Source organism: Pagrus major, chromosome 15 (assembly GCF_040436345.1).
Source record: "Pagrus major chromosome 15, Pma_NU_1.0".
NCBI classification, from domain to species: domain Eukaryota; kingdom Metazoa; phylum Chordata; class Actinopteri; order Spariformes; family Sparidae; genus Pagrus; species Pagrus major.
This window is the reverse complement of record NC_133229.1, coordinates 19629896-19650558: the sequence shown is the minus strand read 5'-3', so window position 1 is coordinate 19650558 and position 20663 is coordinate 19629896. Positions and strand designations below refer to the sequence as shown.

General features: G+C 40.5%; 1 long non-coding RNA gene across 1 annotated transcript in view; it reads left to right on the top strand.

Annotated features, from left to right (window-relative positions):
* The first annotated feature begins 2183 nt into the window (after window positions 1-2183).
* The window catches only part of LOC141009482 (uncharacterized), an 83771-nt gene continuing 65291 nt past the window's right edge, over window positions 2184-20663 (top strand). Inside the window, exon 1 of the long non-coding RNA XR_012180141.1 lies at window positions 2184-2464. This is a non-coding gene — a long non-coding RNA (uncharacterized lncRNA). The remainder of the gene's footprint in view (window positions 2465-20663) is intronic.

Genomic DNA, 20663 nt, shown 5'->3' with positions numbered 1-20663 from the left:
TTACCTAATGCAACTTTGATGGTATTGTTTCAATGGTTCTTTTATTCCTTTATATCTTACAATATCTCCTGTAATCAGTGTTAATTGTTCAGGATGAGAGTACTGTAATGTCCGTGATTTCTGGATAAATAAATTGAACTTTGATTGTTGTTTGTCATTTCATTATACACTTTTTGGCTACATAATCTGGTACATTTCTAGCGTTTTACAAATAACTAGGTCCGATTTACACTGTTTGGGTTATCTGGTGGGTTCAAACTAAAATTTGCTGGCCAATTGTTTTGAGACGACCAGCCAGCTAAATTCTCGTCCCTATGGAGAAGGCTATGGATTGTCATGAAATTATCTGCAGACGTTCATGGTCCCCAGAGGATGAATCTAGCGGCACCAGCATGTCAAAGTTTGTACTTACCCAGTGAAATATCACAACAACTCGCAGATGGATTGGCACCCAATTTGGTACAAACGTTCATGATCCCCAGATGTTAAATCCTAATTACTTTTCCTCAAGCTGCACCATGAAATTTGTTTCACACATTCTTGCTCCCTTCCTGATAAACTCAAATAACATTGATCCCCTAATGTTTCATCCAGTGTCATTGTCAGGTCAAAATTTTACTTTAGTTTATAATTAAGTACCAGAAACTCTTATGACATTCCTGAGTTTGGAACTATGGTTGTCGCTATCTTGGTCTTTTGGAGCCAGAAGTGAGCATATTTGGACAAAAGGGTGGAGCTGGGGAGGTTATCCTGATCGAATGGATCTGAATGAAAACTCAAGGATATGCCATTGGAATGACTTGTCAATCACAATTTAGCCACGTCCTAATGCATACCCTGCTTTATCACCTGTTTTACTCAATGAGACCATAATTTACAAAATAGACATCATGCTGTATTCAAGACGACTTGAAACAAGCAAATGAGACCATAAACGCATTAGGCAACTATTCACTGAAGTAATAGGTCACGTGAGAAATAGGGTCATATTCTCATAAGCTTACATACAATTGGACAGCTTTTTGAAACCAGTGGAGTCACCCCCTGCTGGCCATTAGAGTGAAAGCAGATTTCTTTCACATTGGCTTCACAGCTAACATGGTAAACTAAGATGGTTTACATGGTAAAGATTATATCTGCTAATCAGCACGTTAGCGTCGGAGGAGTATTAGGGCCAGGGGTGAGAAAAAAAAGACAAAAGGTGAAATGTCGAGAATAACTTGAAATTTCAAGATTAAAGTCGACCTTTTGAAACTACATCAAACAGCGCACATGATTGCCTCTACAAAATACCTTGTGTAGATGAATTGGGGGAACTCCTTCACAATCAGCTTTAGTAACAAAGAAATGATTTCTCTTTTGGCCCATAAACAGTGTAGTTGTCAGTATTAGGACTTTGAAGAGATTGTGCCGAAAACTGCGTGGGTTCAGAAGGAAAAACCACACAAGGTTGGAAGTGGCCACACAAAATTTCCATTTCAACTTTATTCTCGACAGTTCAACTTTTTTCAAGAAGTGCATAATAAAAAAAGAAAACATCCTCCTCTCACTTTTTTTTCTCACCCCCGGCCCTAATACTCTTCAATAATATTAGCATTAAGCTCAAAGCCGACAGTAGTTTGGCCTCACAGAGCTGCTATCATGGCTGAAGAGTTTAAGTCTTATTCAAATTCACTTTTAGTCTCATTTGCTTGAATAATATTGAACCTTGGAGCCTGTTGGCCAGTATTAGAACAAATAAACTAAACACACTGTTAGCTTCTTAAAAATCTGGTTTTATTTACATAGTTTGGACTCACAGAGGGGTGTAAACAAAGCCAGGAAGGCCACAACAATGAAAACATTGTTAGGAGAGTTTTTATAGAAAATTAATCTCTAAACATTCACTTTATTTTTACTTCCTACCCCAGTAACACAGAGGACACACTCATACTCAGGCTGTGAGTTCACTCAATTGTTCATCAAGGTCAGTGATAGGTGTGTTTGTACATTCAACCATTTTCAAATTAATGACTGCATGTATAGTGATCCTCTGTGTCTCTGTGCGTGTGATCCGGTTTAAAACAAACAGAGAGCTCCATTCATGATGAGCCTTCCTCTGGTGCAGCACAGAGGGAAGGACAGGAGGTGGGTGTGACTAAAAATACAAAAATGTATTACACTGCAAGTCTGTCAGCAGCCTCAGTATGAATGGTGGAGCTGCAGAGGACACGTCTGGTGCAGCAATTAAGAAAGTTAGTGAGAGAAGACACAGAGAGAGAGAGAGAGAAAGAGGCAGAAAACGCGCACATGGCTTGTGGTGTGTTCAGGAAGATCTTCAGTCCGCAGAGCGAAAGTCTTAAAGTGAAAGAAAATGTGTCAGGGCACATATTGGTGCAGACGCGCGCCTTGCAAATGTTGCCTGAGTTTAAAAAGAAAAAGAAAAAGACGTGCACAGTTTGCGCCTGGCAGCCAGTGATGTGAGGTAAGTCTGTGAGTTAATTTCTCTAATGAATTAAACGCGTAAAAGTCAGATTTTCCTCTTCACAGCTGTGCTTCCTTTCAAAGTCCAAACGAGGAAGCAGGTTGTGACTTAGGTGAAACTGTGGCTGAGTTTGTGTCACTTCACTGAAATATCTCAATACTTTTACTGCACAGAATTGGACATTGCAGCACTGTCAACTGTACCAAGAAGTGGAGACAGGTTTGAGGGCCGTGCACGGCGCAGTCATGCGTAATGGGCGGTTTGCGCACAGATAAAAGGAAGTGTGCGGTGTCAGACACAGATAGTAACCCGGCCTTCCTCTTCCTTTTGTATTTTTTTTTTAAAGATATTGAATGACATGTTCTGAAACGTTTCTCTCTAACTTGCTCGCACCTTTTTTTCTCTGCGTGCTGCAGCCACGAACGCACAACAAGCGTCACTGGAGCCGCAGCGGCCGGTTATTATCACCAACCCGCAGAAAATATTCCTGCGACTCGTGTGAACGCCGCTGATCTTTTTATAGTCCGATCCATATCAGTGTGTGAAGTATGGGTGGTGAGCTCCTTGAAAGAGTCTTACCAGAATGCAGTGGGCGTAACTGAAATACTTTTATAAGCTGCTGCGGGCTGGGAAGTCAGGCTCTGGGAGGTGATGCGTTCAGGTGCAGTCGAAGATGAGGGTGACCATGTGCTCATGACTTCAAAAACACAACTTTACGCTGTGTAGAATTGACCCAACATTCTTTGCGCTGCAGTATCAGAATAATACATATAACAGTAATATCATAGGATGCATAATTGAGTATTGAATAAGAAAAAAACTATGATTTTCTGACAACTGAATGTTAGAATTAAACATTAAACATATATTATGAGGTTGATAAGACATATTGTGACTCTCCAGTTGCAATTGCACAGGACAAGTACTAACCTCAAGGTCCATTCAGTAGTTGTTCTGGTGCTTTCGGTTGCATCACGTGATCTTCCTCAGCCGTTTGGAGTTTGTCTAGTTGTTATGGAACTGTACGTGGTTTTATTTCACATCCACATTGGCATATATAGCCTACTCTTGTTCATGTGCGTCATGTCAGAATGTGGGAGCAACATGGACGCCAAAAACAAGTTGTTTTGTGTTTTATTGCTCAGAGCATTTTCAGTATTGGAGTGACTGGAAGAACACGGTAAACAATACGATGACTATACAACTTTCGTCCGCCATGTTTCAGCGACATATGGCACCAACTCTTTTGCCCAAATTTTTCTCCAACTTTCTGAGTTGTTGCATTTGAGAGAGCATTCGCATAAATGTTCCCAGTCCGAATAACTTTTTTCCGCTCATTCCGCTTGCACATAACCACACAGTTATTACTGAGGAAAATACGGCTCACATTTTGTTTCCAAGGGGACTTTGGCCATCAACTGCTGAGCTGAGCTACAGCCGCCCTGCTTCAACAAGAGGATTGTTGAAGCTGCCTGCGCTAGTGCAAATAAAGTCATACATAGTGAATAACTATTCAGTTACTGAAAATAAGGGAGTTGGTTGCCTTGGATTTCCCACATTCTGCTATCTTGGATGTAAATTAACTTAATAGGACAGGATTTTGGCGTCTACACTGATATCAAGCCTGAAGGTTCAGCCGTGACCTTGAAAACATGGCAATTCAAAGTAAATCAGGCAGTCAAAATATGGCTGTATGTTTTTGAGCCTGACAGCTTTTTCAAGACACTCGTGAGGATAAACGCCATAATCCCGATAACGCAATTCACCACGATCACTTTATCCTGAGTGTTTTAATGACGATCTGCAATCTAATTTGTCCCATTCCAAGTCAAGTCCCACTTACTAGGTTTTTCCGGAGCGTTCAGCTGCGTCTTGCAGTTATATTTAACGAACAGTAACAACTAAGAAAAGCGATGAACTGATGGAGACGATGAAATGCAGTTGTACACTCTGGAAAAAGATGATGGGGTTTGATGATCAGCAAGAGGTATATCCAAAAGCTCAGAGAAAACCTAGTAAGTGGACCTTGAGTTCAGTTTTTTGGTAGACCTGGGCTGTTTGTATCCTCTCTTGTTTGACCATCGTTCGTTCTTACGTACACAATCTCTTTGGCCACAATTCAAGTTCAAATGATGGTGTCACCCCTTCGGTTGTGACATGGCTTTAATATTTCCAACAGTATTTGAACTCATCACCACACTGGAGGATTCTTGTCATTTTTTCCTTATGATGACACAACCGTTTCTTTAATGTCTTGGTTCTGTTTGTTAGATACAGAACATGATTCGCTTAACTTTCTATTACTGTCTTTTGTCGTAATGTCACCACCTCATGTCTCCACTATTTGGACTCATTAAAAGTATGTAGCGGTTCTACATGCTGGTGTGTGTGTGAGAGTGTGTGAGAGTGTGTGTGAGTGTGTGTGTGTGCGTGTGTGTGTGTATGTGTGTGTGTGAGTTTCATACTGAGTGACATGGGGTTTCCCTGCCCCCTGTTTCCTCCATTCATGTGGTCGGGAGACTGAGAAGTATAGAGCTGTCAATCCGGATATGAGCTGAATATTGAGTGTGTTTGAGGGAGAGAGAGGAAGAGAAGACAGTACGCATGTGAGAGTGAGCGGGAGTGTGTGTGTGTGTGTGTGTGTGTGTGTGTGTCTGCGTGTGTGCGTGTGTGCATTTGTGTGTGACAGAGAGACAATAGGAGGGGGGAGTGTGTTTGCATGTTTTAATAATACAACCTTTATTTAAAGAGGCTTCTTCTTTGAGTTTGTGTATTGTATTACGTGTGTGTGTGTGTGTGATATGAAGACAGCAGCTCAGTCATTTCCTTGTGTTGTGTTTCCTAGTGACCTCAGCAGCACACGCTTCCTCTTGTCACTTGCACCATTTTGCATCCACAGCAACTAAAACTGATGCTTAGCAGGATGTTTGTCTGAAGTTAATCAATAACATACTATAAGTTTTTGGCTCTGACACAAGATGACAGATTACATGTAAACTAGTTTTAAATCAGTATGTGTTAGCATTGGCGATAAATCGCGTTACGCCAAGCTAGCTTTGATTTCTGAAAACACATTGCAAGTTAAAGGCTTTAATAAAAAATATCTGTTAATTTCTGCATTTCTAGTATTGTCCGTTCTGTTGAGCTTTCAAAATGCCACTAGGGGGCAGTGTTACTCCGAAACTGTGGAGGACCAAAACTGCCAAAATCAACAAATTTTTAAAAAAGAAAATTATTATTCCATTAAAAGCACCAAAAATACTATCGAAAATAAATATAGGCATTAATTAATGTATAAAATGTGACTTATTATTTTTTTTAGTGATACAGTAAAACAAATTCTGATATCGATTTATTGGCCAATAAACACACATTCTTTGCAATGATCCCTCAAATGTGGTTATCAAACATTTTAACAATACATTTGATTTCATTATTAGGTTAACACACACATAACTCGTGAAAATAAATATGCTCATACCGATTGTCTGTGATAGGCCAATATCGGGGTGTAAAGGTAGGTATATAATACTAAATTTAAATAAGTTACGATTAATATAGACACAACACTGTCTGCGCTATGAAGCTGAAGCCCCCCAGGAAATCATTTACCGGTGAAGTCCCAGCTTTTGTTATAACCATAATCAGTATAGATTGTCCTCTCCAGTGATAATCAGCCTTTCTGTTGTGAGTCGGTGAGCATGGAAATAAATCCAAAGCAGGAACTTACTGATTATAGGTTGCTCTGTGTGCTGTGCCTTGGTATAGACAAATTAGGGGAAATGTACACGAGATATGTTGCCATGGAGATTCAGGCAGAAGCGAAGAAAGACGAGACAGAAAGGCGTGAGGTTCATTTCAGGTTCACCTTCCTCTATCAGAGCCAAGTGAGATTCAGGTTCAAGTGAGATTCAGTTTGATTTATCGTCAGGTCGTGTGTTAAATGATGATGGAAAGTGAAAGAATGTTGAAAGTGGGACAAAAACAAACTAATATAGTTCATGCTGCATAGCAAGACCTGTTTACTGTGAAGTTCATAGAGGTCTGGGAAAATAAACCAAAGAATCCTGCACGTGGTCGATTTAAAAAAAAAAAAAAAAAAAAAGCAGGTAAGAAAAGTGCAAAAGTTTTGTCACAATTCGAACCAAGCTACAGTAGGCGGCTGCCCAGAGAAAAGGTGCAGCACCCAGTGCCTTTTTCCTGAGCCCTCTGCCTTTTCCACTCTGAGAGCTACGAGTTGAAAATCTCTCAACTTTTCAGAGAGGCGCTGGTGACGTCAAGGTCGCTTTTTCCTTTTTCCTGGCCTCGGTGATAATATTCACCCTATTTTTGTCTCCTACAGATCATGTCATGCACCCACATCCTCCGTGCTCTGATGAGCAACAGATAGTATACAAATGCTTCATCTTCAGCAGTGCTTTTCTGCCCAACAAAATGCTAAGTGGACACGGGTCTTTTGTGGCTGAATGTTATCAATAACACCTTTTTAATGTTCTTTTTTTTATAATGATTTCATAATGAAGAGAAGTCCAGGACAGTATATCAGCATTGGCCTTGCAAGGTCCAAGACGATTTAAAACAGTCGATGGTGTCTTTTCATTTTCAACCCGTGTAATCCTGAAATTTGGTAAGAGTAGTTAACATCAGCAATTTTGTGATTATGTCACGTGAATTAGTTTACAGATCAAAAAACACATTTAAGTTTGCAGTATCCGATTATTTGGCCACTTGGGGGCAGCAGAAACGAGCTGTAAACGCAACGACATATCACCCTTTAAGTGGATGGGTTCAACTTGTTAGCTTTTTGTACAGTTGATAGATGAGAGGCTTTTTTGTTGTTGTTGCTTAAAACAGCTGCCTGTTGTGGCAAAGACGCTGATGAGAGCAATGAGAATGCACCAAATGGTAAAGCAGAAGCAGGAAAATCAAAACAATGAGCTGAAAGACGCTAAAACGCTCTGTAGAGCTGAGGGGAACTGCAGAGTCAGAGTAACTCTCTGTTGTTTCTGCTTGTGAGTGACCCCTTTTCATATATGTGTAGTCATTTGATCCATTGCTCATATAAGTATTGATTATACAGTAGCAGCTTTAAGTAACCCAGCACCACCGACCTCAGACTGTCAGAGCATTCAAGCGAGAACTCTTTGGTGGGCCAAGTCACTCCCAACGAGACTATGAAGTTTGCAGCTACCGCCCAGTCAATTACAGAAGAGGTTGCCTCCTCTGACTGAACCACAGCAGTGGCGTTGCTTTGCTCTCCTGAGCATGCAGTCAGCAGATGTCTTTACAGGCCACTCCTGCTCTCTTTATGTTGCAGACGGAGATGCAAACCACAGATAGCTCATTCAAATGAAAGTAAACCCTGTGTCTATTTGTGCAGCGACAAAACCAAATGAGTAGGCAGCTTTTACATCATGCACACATACTGAAATTAGCTCAAGTCACCTCACGCTCACATTTGTCATCCTTATCGGCTCCAGCTCAGCATGAATCATGGCGTGTCATTGGTCGGATTAGAATTGCCTGGATGATATTGACTTTTAACTATACATTTACAGGAAGGTAAAATGGCCCTTCACCTGCAGCTGCGCCTCCGTTTTAATGTTCTCACTTCAGTTAAAACAGTACCTTGTTCCTCTGTGTGTTCCCACCTCTGGTCTTATGAAACCAAAGGGGATAAAGTCACAGATGCAAAGTGGTTTCTCTTGACACTTTTTAACACTGGGCGGCCACTATGTTTCATTTCCAGCAGTAGTAGTTTCAGTGGAGAGTTGTAGATTCATACAATAACCTCAAAAAGGAACAGTTGGGAAATACAATTCTTTGCTTTCGTGCTGAGAGGTTATGCAAAAAATAGATACCACTCTCATGTCTGTGGATTAATTATGGAGCTAGAGTCGGGAGGCAGTTAGCGTAGCTTAGCATAAAGACTGGAAGCAAGGGGAAACCAAGCACCTAGGAAGAGCACCAGGCTTTGAAGGCAATTTTCATAGTGGCCGGCATGTCATTACAATGTCATGTGATGCACTGGGGACCAAAACGCCTTTTTCCCATAAGCTTACATTGTGGGAAAGCAGCTGTAAAATAATTTAAGCCATTCAATCCAAGATCTGCATTTAATTTCCCTTCAAGTAAGCCGGGCGCTAAACCGGAAGTTAGCCGGCTTGATTGGCAGAGGTCTCTACTGCGCATGCTCTTTGGGCCCCCCAATGTGGAAGATCCGGGTAATTTTATACCTGGGAAGGCGAGCTTCTTTGGCTTCATGCGTCACTGAGGAGCTTTCCGAAGCTGTATCTAGATTTTAATTGTTAGATCCATGGGGGAAACAGCTAGCCTGGCTCTGTCAACATGACCCAGGAAGGCACTGCACTCGGCTGCTGTTAGTCGTCAGGAAACAGCACATATACTGTATCTCCGCCTAAACCACGACTTTTTTAATATTTTTGTTTACTTTTTTAATAACAAGATACATTATATTAATTAGTGAGCTTTTGAAGTACTTATTGGTGTATTTTTGAAATGTGATGAGAGCCAGGCTAGCTGTTTCCCTCTGCTTCCAGTCTGTGTAATCTCCTCAAGCTCTACTTCAATATTCATTTTACAGACACGAGTGTTTTTTATGGTCTCATCAAACTCTCGCCAGTAGAGCTAAAAAACGTATATCCGAAAATGCCATTTATTCCTTAAATGATTTGGGATGCTTTTAAACCTTCACGAGAAAGAATATTTCAGGTGGAAAATATAAAATTTGATGTCAAATTGCAACGCAGTACAAGTACTACAGACCCAAACAAACTACAGGTCTTCCGCAGGCATAAAAATGTCACTTGTCTGCAGCGCTTAAAGCTTTCAGATTCTGTTTAGACCCTCTGCAGTTACAGTAAGTGTACAGTACAGTACATGCATCATCACGGTGTATGTTAACGCAGACACATGCGTCACTCGCTGCACAGGCACAGCAACACTTCCTCTTCTGTCACTGTCAAGCCTCGATTTTGACATAATACTTCTCTCAGGCAAAAAAAACCCTTCTTATCTACAACTTCTCAATTTTTTAGGAACTAATAAAAGCAGCCTTGTTCGTAGCTTGACAGGCAATGGGTTGCATATTTTGAATTCACCAGCGGGGCTGTCTGAAAGCCTGAGGGTTGGTGAGAAACAAGATCTTCCTGCTGAGGTTCAAACATGAAAACCACAAAATTTGTTTTATGCAAAATCCTCCCTGAGCCAGTGCTCGTGTCATATGAAAAAAAGGCGTGAAGGAATGTGGAGGAATGCGTGTCTGCATTCATGACTTGTGTATGAAAGTGTTTAGCCTTGTGTGTGTGTGAATTTGATGAGGGTGGTTGTGCACAACTGTATGAACGTGTGGGTGTGTGCATACGTGTTCGCCAGCTGGAACCTCTTAGCATTTTATTCTGGTGCTAAAGTGAAAGTACAGTGCGTTTAGAGGCAGGCTGATCAGCCTCATCTGTCAGCAGCATTCCTTATCTTCTCACAGTGTTTTTCACTGTTTATGATAATCTTATCTCTTGATAACTTTCAGAGCATGCAGTTGACTTGTGTGGCTTTCTTATCACTGGTGTGTGTTTGTACCTCTAACGAGGAGGGTGGGTAGAGAGTTGTGTTTTCATTCCTGTCTGTTTCTTGGAAAGATATCTCACAGTTTCAGTTGTTGTTGCACGGAGCTGCAAGAAATCAGCTCATGTGATTTTGTCCCTTGGCCCCGAGTCTGTTGGGGATATCACAAACAGGATCTCAAGGAGCAGCCGTTGCGAGGAGAGTGTGGGAACCTCAGAATGGCGTCTCTGCTTTTTGCAGACGACGTCGTTCTGCTGGCCCCTTCGGTCAGTGACCTCCAGCAGGCACAGGGGCGGTTTGCAGCCAAGAGTGAAGCAGTTGGGATGAGGGTCAGCACCTGCAAGTCCGAGGTCATAGTTCTCTGCTGGAAAACAGTCGATTGCTCCCATCCGGTTGCCCCAAGCGAAGAAGTTTAAGTATCTCGGGGTCTTGTTCATGAGTGACAGGAAGGTGGAGCGTGGATAGATGGATGGATGTGCTAAAATCACAGCTGTTCAAGCTAAATAGTCACCTTGCGAGGCAGCTGGATTAGTGAGATCACAGGTATGTAATCTTGCAAATACATCTTCCCAGGCTTCAAGCTATACACATGTGGCCGGTCAAAAAAGCGATCGGACCAATCAGCGTCCATTGAGGAAAAAGGGGTTTGAGATGTGACGACGGCGAGAACCGACATCTAGCTTGTAAACGATGGCAGCCCCCAAAGAGGTTAGCGTGGATGCTGCATAGCATAGCAGCCGAACTGGACAACATTTCTTCATTAAAAGAAGAGCAAAGAGCGGCACTGAAGGCTTTTTTTGATGGAAAAGATGTTTACGCTCTTCACCCGACTACAACTGACACAGCTGGTAGAGAACTCCTACTATTGATCTGATTGGTTGAAGTTAGCCCGTAATGGAGGGTGACTGGATGAACCATCTGTCTGTAACCATCTAAGTATTTTTTGAAAGCGCCTGCCCTTTTTCGAACAGTTTCGAGCGGCTCCTTTCAAACCTTCTGGTGCGAACATGCAAATCACATGACTTGAAGATAAGTTTAGATAAGAGTTTTGCTAATGTGGAGTTGTTCTACAGGCCAGTAGGAACTGATCTCTGTCCATTCTCAGTTCAGTCAGAGAAACTGAAGTGACTACAGAGCTGTAACAACATTCATTTCCATACCTTAATAGGCAACACTCCTATGTCTGTTATCAGCACCTGAACTTTGAACCAAATCCTCTTCCTGATTGACAGTAAATTGCAGCAATAACAGTTCACACACACTCATAAAACACACAGGATTCTGTTGTGCGACCACCCTGGTTTACAGTTAGAGCTACTGGTTTCCAGTAAGACGCTGCCATAAGGTGCAGCTGGGTGGATGAGGATGTGCGACAGTTCTTGTGCCACTGAGGGGTTAACTGTCTCTCTGTGCAACTCATCGATAACTAACGGCTGCCACAAATGCACCGTACACTTCAACTGTGGGGTTTTTAGTCAGAGCTACTGGTTTCCAGTAAAGACCTGCACCCATTGGCTTCACAGTAGAGGAAGTGGTGGTGGTGAAAGTCTATTCAGAAAAACAAAAAGTTTCACGTGTCAATCACTTATCTTTTCATGCAAAATGGTCTTAGCCTCACATGCATTTACATATCTGCTATTTTATTTCATTGAGCTGATGCTGCAGCTACTTCCTGTGAGCACACACAGTGACAGTCAAGGTCAAAGGCCACAGCACAATGCAATGAGTATGACTAATATACCTTTTTTCAAACATCCGGAGGTAGACTTGCAGCACACGATCGCTCAAATATGATAATTCATTTTTAAAAACAGAGCTGACATAACATTTTTATGTCTTTTAAAAGTGACCAACAAAGAATCTGAGCAGAATATTCAGAGTTTCTGACAGTAAAGTCAGGTTTAATGTCTGAAAAGACTCCACTGCTATTCTAGTATAATATTTTCAAATTCTGTTTAGTATTTAGTACATTTACTTTTTAAATGAGGTGGAGCCAGTCACAGCTAGTGTATACACAGGCTGATATCGCCACTTAGTGGAAAAACACAGACATTACAGTCCGTGTTCAGGGCCACACCTGCTTAACGTTCATCTGCAACAAGTATACTACTGGCCAGTGAAAGTTGAGAATTCAATGCTTGCAACTCATTTACTACTCACACTCCAAACAACTAGTCGATTAATGGACTGTCAAATGTTATCAGATGAATGAGCTGCAACTTATTTAAGAATCCATTCATAGTTTCTGTTATTTTTAAAGCAAAAATCCCAAACGTTCATTAGTTCCAGCTTCTGCCTGGGCCCTGGGAACGACTTTCTGACCTCTTGTAGAGCTAGAATTTATATCTCTATAAATCTAGAGATTAATGACTGATGAAAACAATTTGTCGCAGCCCTATATACCGCTCAGATGTTTCAAGCGAGTCAGGTCAGCCAAACTTTCAGCCTCACACCAACAGGACCTCTCTGCCTCCACCTGCTGGTTACGTTTGCATCTGACACCTTCTTTCTTAAAAGAAGCTTAAATCACTACTTAAAACTTACCTCAAAAAAGCCTTTAATTTAAGCTGTTGTTGTTTTATTTCTATCCATTTTTTCTTTTTTCTTTTTAGCATTGAATGGTTTAAATCTTGATTTACTCAGAGGGACCTCGAAACAAGAAAGTCAAGCATCCATTTAATGATTTATTCAAAAGGAAAAGTGGTACATTAGTTGTAATATATCTATAAATATAAGGCATCAAGCTTAAGTCAATTTACATCTCTGGTTAGGCCTTTAAATTGACAGCTAAGGAGGTACAGTGGGTTGTTGACTAATTGGAAGTTGGTGGTTCGATCCCGGCTGCCTATCCTTTAGTATCCTTGGCCAAGATACTTAAACTCAACTGATGTGTAGAAATGTAATGGGGTGCTTTGGTCAGGAAGCTCTGTATCGCCTTAGATCAGCAGGTCGGCGCCTTGCATGACAAAATCAGCCAACATTGTATGAATGTGTGAGTGAATCGGAAGTCCATTTGCCATTTTACCAACAAATATGTGGATGAAACAGACAGTGGAGTTGTGATGCGTATGGGTATGTGCAAGACACTGAATGTCCAGGACTGTGCCTTAGTTCCTGATCTCTTACCTCTGTGTTAGATACATTTTTAGACTAATGAACAAATGTATACCCAATACAAAAAACATGCATATCAGCTCTGAGGTAGAATGCAGTAGTCACATAGTTGAAAGTTCAATCTGTACTTTGTATTTTCAAACTGGTGGGTCCCAATTGCAGCAAGAATTGTTAAGAAACTGCATCTTTAAAACAGAAATCTTTTAATCTTTTTACCACCTTTAAACGGCACAGAACGTGTTGTTTAAGGCACCTAAGCTGCAGTTATATTCATGCCTACACAAAGTTAATGGGAAAAATACAGATTTAATACATTTATCCACAAAAACTTATTGTCTGTCAGTTAAAGGAGGTATTTGCAGGCTCATTTTCATCGCACTGACTCCGAACAAATTTCTAAAGTTTGATAAAATATTCCAAAAACTCACCCTGCTGTCCTTAGTGTGAGCCCTGGTTGTTGCCAGAAGGGGGCAGTATTTTCCACATCATCCCCATCAGCTGTCTGTGTGCTTGAATTAAGCTCAGTGTAGTTGTGCCCTCCAGCTTACAATCAGTTGGTTCTTTCAACCTCTGTCATGTCCAGAGGGTGAATATTTGAAACCCCGCCCCCTGAGGAATGGGTAGTATTGATTGGTTGGCGGGTGCCAGCTGGCAGTATTGATCGGCATACTTAAAGACAACAATGAGGAGAGCAGTGAGAAGCAGTCAGGTTTTGTTTCACACAGTAGATCAGCTCAGTGAAGGCAGACACAACTGTGGCAATGCATTAGGCTAATTCAGTGTGCGTGTCTGTGTGTGTGTGTGTGTGTGTGTGTGTGTGTGTGTGTGTTTCCCCAGATATATTGATTAAGCTGCAGTTGAAGATTTCCTGAATTGGTGGGACAGAAGGGCAGCTGCGCCTGCTCAGGGCCCTGGTCAGGATGTTAATTAAAGATGAATATTCCACTTGAAAAATCTTCAGTAATAAAATACTCGCCCTTTACTTGTTGCTTGCACCTTCTCAGAGGTGCTGTCGTCGATTTCAATTCATTAGAAATGGATTCCAGGTAATCAAGCTTCACCAGAGAAAACAACACTGAGAGTCAAAGGCCGTGCCAGGAACAATGGTGCTTTGAGCTAAATGCTAACGTCAGCATGCCAACATGCTCTCAGTGACAATGCTAACATGCTGATGCTTATAGCAGGTATAATTTTTTGTCACCAACCTATTTTGGTAGCATTTGCTGATTACCACTTAACATGTGCGGATGAGGAGGGTTCAAACCAAACCCTGATGGGGTTCACCCTGAAGGAGAACATGAATGTCTGAACCAATTCGTAACGGTTCATCCAACCGCTGTCGAGACATTTCGTTGAAAGCCTCAGATGTCAACCTCATGGTGGCGTTAGAGAAGAAATCAGCAGATAACTGCAACAAATTTCATGGCAATCCATGGGGGATTATTCCTCCATAAACCCCGGCTCTGCCCTCAGCTCAAGTGATGGTTACCAGGTAAAGTTGAAAGATGAACCAAGACAGTTTTGGGGAGTTTTGTTTTGTCTGTGTCAGGTTTGAATAAAGTGTGGTTTACAATGATCTTCGAGGTAAAGTTACTGTTTTTGGCAATGAAGTCTGGTGGCTTTGAGCAGATTGATATATCCTTATGGCTGTTTTTGACCCGTCCATGTGTTTTGGTCTACCTTTTCAAAATAGTTGCTGATCAATTTCCTGTCAACGGATCGATTCATCAACTTATCATTGCAAAGAAGAGAGTAATGTGTTTCAATCGTGTCTAGTTGATTCTTAGTTTAAGTATGAGTTTGGGCGATCACATCGATCCACTATATCAGATTAGAGCTTTACTTTTATTTGTACAATTTCAGTGAGTCACCACTGGACCCTCGATGAAGACAAAGACACCCCACCTGCAGCTGCAGCCCTGGTGGTCTCACTCATCATTAATCATACTGGGAACCCACACATTTTCTCTCTTTCTGTCCCATACACTCAGCCCACAGGACCACACACACAAATCTGGGAAAACACAGAGCTACCTCCCACACTGATACACAAACTCATAAGATGAAGACAGTTCCACGGAGGCTCCCATGCAGACACAGGATCACCCACTTTTTTTGTGGGGATAAGTGCCTCAGTCTCCTTCTCCCCCCGCCGTCTGTCCTTGTGTCTTGGTGGGCTAATCAGAAACACAATAGCGTCTCAGTGTATCACCTGGAAACTAATAGTGTTTAGACTCAAGAGGAGGTGAGTCAGATCCTCTGTAGCCTCTGACTCATGACCTAAACCCAGACTGGACTCTCCCAGACTGGATGGAGAGGGAGGATAAAGCAACGGTTGGTGGGGGGGGATGGAGGGAATGTGGGAGTAAAGACGAGGGAGGTGAGGCTGGGAATTAATTTTGCAGGGGCAGACAAAATAGAATAAACACTACAGAGAAAAATATGCCAGAGGTAATGATAGGTATTTGTTGAGACTGTCTTGTTGGTCATTGTGAAAGGCTGAATCCTGTCTGTGTTGCTTAGCCAACATTTTTCTTTTATTTCTTTGATAATACAGTTTTCCTACAGCAATGTTATTTAAACTCACTTACAAAAATGATGTCTTTAGTTTTCTAAAACTCACACACACTGCCCGCTTAACTTCATTTTACTCACTTGTGTAGGTGCCTTGTGTAACAGTGATTTACAGTAGGTGCTGTGTGAACTGTGCGTGCATCAGTCACCAAAACTGCAGCACTATTTACTGTACAGCAGTGTTCCTAGAATTACTCATGTAGACCGACTCCGCAAAGGCGTCAACTGGCAACGTAAAGTGACAATACAAGTGGAAAGTGCTTGTCGGATTGTCCGACAGCACCTGAAATTTTCATGTGTGAAACAGCGTTGAAAAAAACAAAAATTCAGGAGATCATGTGTGAAACCGAGAGCATTTCAGGAGATTTTTTTTTCATGTGTGAAACATAAACTTTTTTTTCATGTGTGAAACCAAGTGAAAACATTTTTTTTCAGGAGAATTTTTTTCATGTGAGCGAAAAAAAAAAAATTCTGGAAAACATTTTTTTTTTCCAAATTGTGTTGTTCAGGAGAATTTTTTTCATGTTTGAAACTAAGTTAAAAAAACCCTGCCATTTCATATATATATATATATATATATATGTATATATATATATATATATATATATATATATATATATATATATATATATATATATATATATATATATATGTATATATATATATATATATATATATATATATATATGTATATACATATATGTATATATATATATATATATATATATATATATGTATATACATATATATATATATATATATAGTTGATTAGTAGTAATCAAAACTAGTAAAAGTAAAATTTCCCCTGAGAATTTTTTCTATTCACACAAGGAAAAAAAGGAAAAAAAGGAAAAATTTCACCTGAATTTTTTTTTAAATGGCGTCCAGGAACACTTAATTATAACAGCTGTTTCTGGTTAAACAAAAATGATCTTACTCTGAATAAAAATGTCTATGTGGCAGTCATTGCAGCCCTTTTTGAAACTTTCAGCTGAGGCAACTTACTGGACCAATTCCCAAACATTTTGTTAGACCTTTAGACACCAAAATATGTAAAAACAAACAAACAAAACAAATACGGACCAGGTTTAAAACTGCAGATATAACTCTTTGAAGTTGGGTGAGTTTGACATTCAGTCAAACGACTGGATTTTGTGTCTGCAAATAACGTTTTTTTGTTGACAGTAACCATGTTTCATCTGACTCTAACCATACTTTAAACCATAGTTTATTTATCAAGCCGATATTTAAAACAGGACTCCTTGACTGTGTTGATGGATGTCTCTGTTATTTTGTCCACCCCATACGTGTGCATGATTGATAAATAATTTACGGTGACATTAACAGAAGAAAGAGAGATACAGTAAGTGGGTGAGTGGGCGCTGGTTCATTCCCACCAGCTGTGAAATCTCCGAGTCCTCCTGCCCAACAGTGTTTCCATGATAAAACATCACCAGACAGATTGTTCCACTTTACGTCGACATGGCAACGGCAGCAACCAGTAATGGTAACTTCAGAGTTAAACAGGACGGAGGTGGAGGTTTTGTTTTGAGGAGATGGAAAGGACTGAAGGAGAGACAGACAGACAGACCGATAATAAAGTCTCTTTTTCATCCCCAATAGTTTAAGTTCAGCTTAGGTTTTGTCTAAAGATATTATATGTAACATATAACATTACAAATGTCTAAAAACGACAAGACCGTTGTTGAGTTGTGTATTTAGATTATTCCACGTTTTCTAACGATGATCAAACTCAGTTTACTCAAAATAACGGTAGGTTTCATTTGTCGCTTGTTGCTAAAATGTTTGCCAGAGAGTTAGTTAGGAGGGAAGTTGACAAGTGAAGCTGAACATAATGTCAATACAACATTAAAAGTTGACCTCATTCATGAAAAATTGTCACGTCAGATCCACTCTATCGGTAATGGTGGTGTTTAATGGTGTGTTCACCACCAGGGAAGCACATTTTGCTTCGAGTTAGTTGCGTGATTTCGGATGCGGTATCATTTCTTTGTTAATTTGCTTTACTGACATGTTCGTCCCAAACACCCACAGTTCCTTTTACTGTACATTAACGGCACCCACTGTGGGTGTGTGTTCTGGTTAACCTCTTACTCAGCTCAGTATTTACCACTGACTCAGATTCTTTCTCTTCGTAACGTTACGTTTATATTCCCCTTCAGTCAACATTCAACATTACGGTATGTAAACACCAGACAATGGAGGTCACCTCTGCAGATCGCTGTTGCAGTCAGGTTGATAAACGGGAGTAAGTATAAATCAAGGTTTTAATCCCAAAAGTTATAAAGTGATCTCTGAGCTCTCCTCCCGTCGGTAAACAGTGTGTTTATTCCTCCAGTAGGTCTGGTTCTGTAATTAGTTTTGTAGGTATTACCACAATGACAACACAACGCACGCTCTGATACACACATTATAATCAAGACACAATGTGTTACTCTATAGTCTGGGTATTACACAGCCCACTCACTGTGACACTTCACATTAGAAAATACCACGGAGTGAGGTCAGCAGTTGGACCCCTCTTACCTGCTGAGTCACCGCGACGCCCTGCAGAGTGAGGATGTGGCAGAAATTGCTGGTTAGTCAACACAGACGTATGGGAGTACCTAAATGAGTAAATGCTAATGTAGGAGAGTTGCAGGACTCTTTTATTAAAGAGTTTTTGTCTCTCAAAAACCAAAAGCACAAGAGCATTACTTTGAAGGCAAGAGTTAGCGTAAGAGTAGCTTCAGTCGTTTCAGTCAGAATAATCAATGGTTTTTAGATACAAATGAGAGGCCTTCTTTTGTCTACCTCAGTCTGAGTTTAAAAAAAACATTGCTTTATAAATTACCACACATTTTTGAGTTGTAAATCTATACCTAAAGTGCCAGATTGAAAGGCTTGACAGGCCCACCACCAGTAACTTAAACAGGGCGTGGATTAGTAAAGTCACCAGCATTAGCAAGGTAACAAAGTATTCTTGTTTTTTTGGACCAGACTTTCAAGGCAACTCAATACTAGCTTACATGTATTAGATGACCAGAAAAGAGAGATGGCCGCTTTTTCGGACATATGAGTAAGCAATGTTATGTTTAATGTAACCATGGCAACTGAAAGTTACAGGTTCATGTTCTCATAGGATACACTTTGCGGTACTGGTTTCAGGCGCTTGAGGCTCACCCAGCCATTACCCAGGGGCAGATATAATATCATGAACACCCAGTTATAATAAAATAACAGCAATACACTCAAAAAGCACAGCTGACACAGATGCCATAGTCTGGAAAGTAATTATATGACATTTTTTAAGGAGGAATGTCCTGCTCAGAGCCTTGAAAGACTCAGTGTTTCTATATAAAAATTGTTGGATTGTTGGCCAGGCATGTTTTATGTGTTGGGGCAGCTGTTTTAGTTGTAAGAAACCAGAGCTATTCCGTGGCAAATCTGACGCATATTATTGCTAATTAGCTAACCAGTGATTAGAAAATGTTCAAAATACAATTTATTTATTTTTCTGTAACTATGGCCATACCACTGTTCTAACTATTATATGTCATCCAGCTGTAATACATTGATTTATATTTTACTGCCTACACACATTCATGTTTAAGTATCTTTGGCACTGATATAAAAACAGTTTATACCAAAATCTTATTTTGAAGATGAACAAAGGCCAATATGTACATGGGCACACACAGTCACCCATAGCAACGACTGTGCGAGGGTTGAAGGTTTGATTCCCACACGGATACTAAAGATAGACCCTGGTGCCATTCATTCTCATATTATGTGTAATGGGTTCTCCTTGACTCATTTGTAGACTCAGTCTCCCACAATGAGCACATTGTTGAGCCAGCATTTCTCACTCAAAATCTTACTTTCTCTTTTTCTCTTGTTGCGCAGAGTCTGTAGGCTGGAAGTCAGTGAAGTAAACAAGTAAGAAAACAATAAAATACATTTTCATTCACTTGCTTTATGTTGTTGTTGCCTTAATTATGATGGCATTTACTGTACATACATGTAGAAGTTATATACTGGGTACTGTAGCAATGTACTGTATCTACTGGCTCAATGGCTCTTCCAGTTGCCTCTGTGTTGTTAAAACAATCTTTTTCATATTAAGTAAGATACAGTCAATTCTATGCATACCATATATGTAATTTTAATATATTTATTAATACCAGCAGCGTGGCTCTATGGCGGGGAACGTCTGCCTGTTAATGGTTCATTTTACCACTTTGTTCCACGCTAAAATATCTCAACAACTGTTTAATTGTTATGACATTTTGTACAAACATTCATGGTCCTCTCATCTACAGTAGCTCCGCCTTTAATTTTGTCCAGTACTTGATCTGCAAAATTGAAGACATTTCCATTGACCACAGCTGTGCTTTTTGATCTAGCTAATTAGCAAATGTTAGCATACAACCATGCTAAACAAATATGATGAACATGGCAGACATTATAGAGAGGCGAAGTCACGCCCCGTCCACCGGACCAACATGGGACCTTATTTCAGAAAACATATGTATGGTAGTGAATGAGGAGACCCCGTTTCTCCCATTTGAATTGTGCCATGACATTACACCTATGATGTTCGTCAATTTAAAAGATAATTTTCAATTGAGAAGGTCATACTTGTTCACCCAAACCTTATAGACCCGGTCCTGTATATTGGCCAGCTCACAGAACTGCAGCTGTCAATATGACCAGACCTGTTGTGATTTTCATGTTTTTTTAATCACTTTCATGTGCCAAGGTGACGGCCATGTTGGTGACGTATATTGAGCGAGACGATTTCGTTTACTGAGTGGTTTCGCACAAAACTAAATGGTATTTTACGACAAACTGAGACTCGCAACTTTACTTTTAAATCGACAAATATCATATGTGATTCGTGACTGAATTCAAAAGGTATCAAAATGTA